Below are 6297 nucleotides of genomic sequence, written 5' to 3'. Positions count from 1 at the left end.
TATAAAGAAACATACTAAGCATATTTATATATTTATGGTATATGATATAATATACCATAAATATACAAAGCATGTTTTACATAGAAATAATTTATTCACACACAGTAAAATCTTTCATGTATAAGAAAATTAAAAAAATAAATTAGCGGCACCCTAAAATTTAATAACAACTCATCATTTTCTATTTTTTAGGAAAGTAAAATGAAGGAAATAAATTAAATAAATTCCTAAAAAAATAAATTTGTTTGAAAGATAATATTTGTTACCTAAAAAATAGGAAGCAGTGATCTGTAAATATAACATCCATATTTAAAATTTTAAAATGTGAGAAAATGACTATTAATGTAAATATTATATATGTCATAATTGAAATTCATTAAATATGGTCATGTATATGTAATTATTTTTATAATAGTGGCTAATTATGTTCTTTTTCCATTAGTAGGTAAATTTTAGTTGGGTGATTTTGATAGTCTGTAAAAGTTAGGGCATAAAATCATATTTAAAAGAGTTTTTTTAAAAGCCAAAAAAATTTCAAAAAAGACAGTCAAACACAACTCCAACTCCAATTTCAACTCCAACTCCAGAAAATTTTAGTTTTCATTGCGAAATGGCTACTAAGATTCGGGTTTCTCTCTCTACTGAACAAAAGTACATGGGGTTGTCCTAATCTCATGGGCATGATTTTGATAAGAATTTAAACAAGATTTTAATAATTACTTAAGTATGTATGGAATTATGAGTGGAGTTTTGTTTCAACCCAAAAAGCATGCATTGTGATATGGTTTTGAGAAGAATATTGAAAGATCATGGGGTTGTTTGCTTATATATCTTAATTATTGAAATGGTGGACATGTGATTTGAATTTTAAAAGGTGTTATGAACATGAGTTGTGAATCTTTTAACTTCCATGGTAATATTTTATGTACTCCACATTTTATTATTGTTAAACTACTGAGAACATGAGTTTTACATCCACTATTGTACTACTTTATAAATGATGAACTTTCTTGACTATTATGTGTTGGGAATCATTATGCATGTGTTGGTGTATGGATGTTTTTTTTGTGTTCATACTATGATTTGCATAAGAAGTTTTGAGAATTGATGTAGTACTGATGACTTGAAAGTTGGGTATGACGATACCCCATGGAGGAATTGCCTCAAATGAAAAGAATGTTGTGATCATGATGTATGTTTTCCTTATATCATACTTAAAGGTTGATTGATGTGAGTTAGGTGGTTACCCGAAGAAAGCACGAGTCGATGAATCTATGCTGGAAATCATGATTTGCTGACATGGAAACTTGGTACCCTGCTATGTGATCTTGCGTACGTATTACTACGTCATCCCAACTCGGGACCAATGGTTAGGAGCCCTGTTGTGTGATCTTGAGCCCAACCATGGCATATTGACATGATTGGGGTTGTGGCACCCTGCTGTGTGATCTTTTGTGTTTTTCCATCACTAGTACTCCAATCTTTGCGGAAATCAAGATTTGGCAGTCGGTGAAAATGTGAAATTATAGGGTGTACCATCTAGCTCAATAATGTTGCATTATTGTTGAAAATAATTATACTATGCTCATATGTTTTCAAATGATTTTGCATTAACGTGTTTTATAATAGCTCTCACCTATGTTGTATAAAAGTTGTATTTTGTTTTTGGATTACTCTGCGTACCAATACTTCTGTATTGACCCCTTATATTTTAGGGTCTGAGGCTCAATTCAGGGGTCCTGCTAGACCATAGATTTGACAGACAGAAGTGTGCAGTTGGTGAGCCTCCCTTACATAAGAAGGCCTTTCTTAGAGTATTGTTATTTCATTATGGTACTGGTCCAATTGGGGGCCTTGTCCCAGTTTTAAGTAAGATGTTGGTTTTGATGTATTAGATATTTTGCAAACTGATGTTAAGTTCTATTAGGAGTTTATCAAATTTCATCTTAGGATTTGTTCAGTTGATCTATTATAATGACCATGTGATTGTATGTTGAAACTTCTGCATCTCTTATATTGTTTGAATGATGTACATGGTTGTCAGAAAGAAAAGAGGGCTCGGGCCACTATGGTTTGGGATGCCCGTCATGGCCAGGGGCTGGTTCAGGTTGTGACAACTTGATAAGTGGATCCATCTATAAAACTTATTATTGTTATACAGGAGATACTCCATATATTCCTGGATGTAAACTTAGTGATGAAATCATAATTTTCTTTAAGGAGGCTCAAAATATGAAAATATAAATATAGTAACAATCTAAAAAAAATATACGTACAATGTATAGTTTCACCAAGGAATTACATAAACCCTTGCATCCATGTGACTCTACCTCCGCATAAAATGAATGATTTTTTTAAGATGGACGATAAGAATAAATTGAAGTGGAAAAATGTATTTCCTGTAGCATAGACTGTAACGACCTAAAAATTTGATGAAATATGTGAAATTTGTGTTTTTATGTGATTTGACTATTTTACTTCTCTTCGTAGTTTCATTAATGTATTTCTGGGCTGTGGGAGTAATTGGTATATTTTTTTATGCATTTTTGTGTCATTTATGCGATATTGTGGTTTTTGATGGCTTCGAGAGCCTTGTTTTGGACTTATGAGGATATCATTTAATCTGTGTGACGGATGACCAAATGGACTGCGCCACTAACTCCAAAATATCAATTTTAGTCTGGGTAAGTCTTTCGTTCGGGTGCCGGTGCATCCTAGCTCATTTCTACTTATTGGTCGGAAAGTTGAAAAATTAGAAATATGGGTTGGGACCCACATTTGATTGAAACGACCTCGGATGGAAAATCCGACTTTGTCAGCAGATCAGGAATTTTGATTTTAGGGTGTTAGCATATCTGGTGTGATTTTACGGATTTTAAATCTAATTTCAATCCTTGATTTCAAAACTTGTGATTTCGGATTTTGGAGGTCAACAATTTGAAAATGATGTTTTTTCAAAAATCTGATTTCGCCAATTCATTTGGAACATCAAATTTAGTATGGTTACATAATTTTTTTGCATATATCAGACTCCGAAAAAATCTTGGGCACCCCATCAAAGTCCGGATTGGACTTAAAATAAGAAAAACAACAGCCTTTTCCTTACCATTGCAGATTTCTTGCACTATTAAAATAGTTTTTGGATCTATTTTGCTCATTTTTCATCTTGTCTCTTGAGAGTTAAACCCTAAAATAGTATGGGAGCTTAAAAGTGAAGCTTTTGGGAGCTTGGAAAGCTAGATTAACATCTATTTCTTGATTTTTTTTTACGGATTTAAGGTAAGAATTCACCCTTTTCATAGTAATTTCGTGATTAATTTCTCGAAACCCCAAAAATATTGGGGCTTGATTTTAAACCCCATTTTCACTTCTTTTCACTTTAATTATATTTTTATCGTATAACAACTAGTTTTTCATCAATTTAATCTTTAAAACAACTTTGATTCTTAATTTTAACTTGGATTTTAAATATTTTACCCGGTAAAGCCCAAAAATAATTTTTCTTCAATTTGAACCTTGTTTTGACTCAATTTGACTTGGATTTTCATCTATAGATTCCTAAAAATATTGAAAATATATTTTTGAAGTAAAGTTCTGATTTTTCCCTTTATTTTTGGAAATCCATTTCGGGGATCCTTAGACACAAAACCAAAAGTAGTCAATATGGGTGTTGTTGATTTTGTTTTAATGTGTAGATTTTATATTTGATATTTTTAGTAGAGTTTGGGATCGTTCGTAGAAATAAAGGTCATGGGTTCGAAGTGTAGCGGACTTGTTTTGGCTTTTGAGGTAGGTTATGGCTTAACTCTTTTAGACACGAATGAGTAGTAAATAATGATACAAAATGCATATTAAAGGTGGAAACTAATCATGAAAAATGTCTATCTATGTGTTGCGCCCGTGTGTGGGCCTATATGTGATGTAATTATCAAAATTGAGATATTATGTGATATGTGTGACCGTGTGGGGTTCTATGTGATATTGATAGCCTTGAATACATGAGAATAACTATATTGTGTTGTTAAAATGCTTAATGTAGTACCATTATGTATTGTGACCATAATCATACTTTATTGGCATATGAGACATGTGGAAATTTATGGATGAAATAAAAATAATTAGTGGATATTGGTTCACGTAGTTGTGGAAATACATTATTTTGGTTGGTTTTCATGGCAACATCTGAGAAACACTGGAAACACCTGATAACACCATTCTGAGGGATCTGTCGGAAAGAAGATATGATATATGTGGATTGTATATTGGTTGACGAACCCCCCATGGATTCTCTGTTGGGCGGCTTGCCTCTGTAGGTGTATACGGGGATTGTGCGACAATCCCAGAGGTTGTGTGATGACCTTGTCCATCATCATCATCATCATCATCATCATATACATTGAACGTACTTTATTGTGTTTATATTGTGTTGTATTGCCATATTAACTTTCCATTTTTGTAATTTTCTTATCTTTTTTTACTTTTATTTGATGATCTTACATATGTATGTTCCCTCTTGTTCTACTTATATGTGATATAATGCATACTTGTGTTCTATCTTGTTGTGATATTGTAATATATGTGATATATTAGAACTATTTGTGCAAGAGGTGTGGGCTACCATTTTGGGATATTTTCTTATTGCAGGTGACTTGCCCTTAGTGTATATTTTGTACACTTTATTTACTACTTTGCTTGGTCAGCCTATGGCACATAATGAGTATAAGTGGACAATACTCATGCCTACTGTGCCCTTTCGGTGCAGGTCCTAGCTCGAATGTGCCTCAGCTTGCTTGACTCAGGCTTCTAAGGTAGCAATTGGACTTTGTGCGTTCGAAGTTCACCTTTATCTTTCTATAGTATTTATGTCTTTATTATTATTTGGAGATAGATATTATTCCTCTATGGTTATTTTTTTGATGTATTGTATTAGTAGTTCTTACACTATTGACACCTGGTTTTGGGCATGATCAGTATTTTGGATAGTCCTTTCCACATTGTTATGATTACTTGTATGGTTTGGCTTCATTATTGAAGCCTTACCTTGGGATACTTTGGATGATGTTTTGGTGAGTTCAAGAGTCAGATGTCTCAAGGCAGAGATTTTAGAGGTTCTCGTGGATTCCATGGTAGGACAGTGGAGGCATTATAGAGTTTAAGTGGTGGACCTTCTAGTTCAGCAGTTTAGGGTGCTCGTTCGGGCCCAGTTGTACCTTCTCATACTAATATTGGTCATAAAAGTTGGTATGAGTGTGATGAGATTAGCCATGTGGCCTAGTACTATCCTCGCTGGGTGATTTGAGATATTTTATTTTATCTATGAGGTGTAGGGGTGCTACTGAGGGTGTAAGTGACAGAGGTAGTAGAGCTCGTGGGGGTGGTCGTGGGGATATTCGGGAAGTTGGTAGGCGTGGATAGTGTTATGCTATACCAGCCAGATTTAAGGCAGAGGCTTCAGATACTATGATCTCAGGTATTGTCCCTGTTTGTTTCAGACCTACATCTATACTATTTGATCCCGAATCGACTTTCTCCCATATGTCTGTATATTTCACTTTGGGTTTTGATTCTGTTAGTGAGTCTTTTTCCATGCCTATTCGTGTATCTACCCAGTAGCCAATTCTTTAGTGGTGGGTCGGGCTCACCAATCTTATGTTGTGACTTTTTCTGAGCGTGAGACTCTGGTAGACTTGCTTGTGTTAGATATGGTTGACTTTGGTGTTATTTTGGGTATGGATTGATTGGCTTCTTATCATGCTTTCTTACATTGTTTTGTTAAGATTGTGACCTTAGCTTCACTGGGTGTGCCAAGGATAGATTAAAAGGGTACAATTCATTTGGGTCCTAAGAGGATCATATCGTATGTTCAGGCTCATAAATTGGTTGACAGGGGATATTTATCTTATTTATCTCATATTCGTGAACTTGTCTGGTATGCCTCCGAATTGAGATACTGATTTGCTATTGATGTTGAGTGCGCACCAAGCCCATTTTTATTCCTCCTTATAGAATGGCCCTAGCAGATTTAAAGAAATTAAAGGATCAGTTGTAGGAGTTTTTGAATAAGGAATTTATCCAACCTAGTGTTTCACCTTGGGTTGCGCCTATCTTGTGTGTGAAGAAAAAGGATGGGTCTATGCAGATGTGCATTGATTATCGATAGTTGAATAAGGTGACAGTTAAGAATAAGTGTCATTTTCCTCGCATTAATTGTTTGATGGGTTTTAGGGTGCCGCGGTATTTTTAAAGATTGATTTGAGGTCCGGTTAACACCAGTTGAAGATTAGAGCTTTAGATATT

At 34.3% G+C, this 6297-nt stretch overlaps 1 long non-coding RNA gene across 1 annotated transcript in view; it reads left to right on the top strand.

The window, feature by feature from the left end:
- The window catches only part of LOC124898849, a 28110-nt gene extending 26153 nt beyond the window's left edge, over positions 1-1957 (top strand). Inside the window, exon 3 of the long non-coding RNA XR_007055630.1 lies at positions 1716-1957. This is a non-coding gene — a long non-coding RNA (uncharacterized LOC124898849). The remainder of the gene's footprint in view (positions 1-1715) is intronic.
- The last annotated feature ends 4340 nt before the right edge of the window (positions 1958-6297 follow it).

This window comes from Capsicum annuum, chromosome 5 (genome assembly GCF_002878395.1).
Source record: "Capsicum annuum cultivar UCD-10X-F1 chromosome 5, UCD10Xv1.1, whole genome shotgun sequence".
NCBI classification, from domain to species: domain Eukaryota; kingdom Viridiplantae; phylum Streptophyta; class Magnoliopsida; order Solanales; family Solanaceae; genus Capsicum; species Capsicum annuum.
Note: the sequence above shows the minus strand (reverse complement) of the source record. Positions and strands in the feature narration are given on the sequence as shown.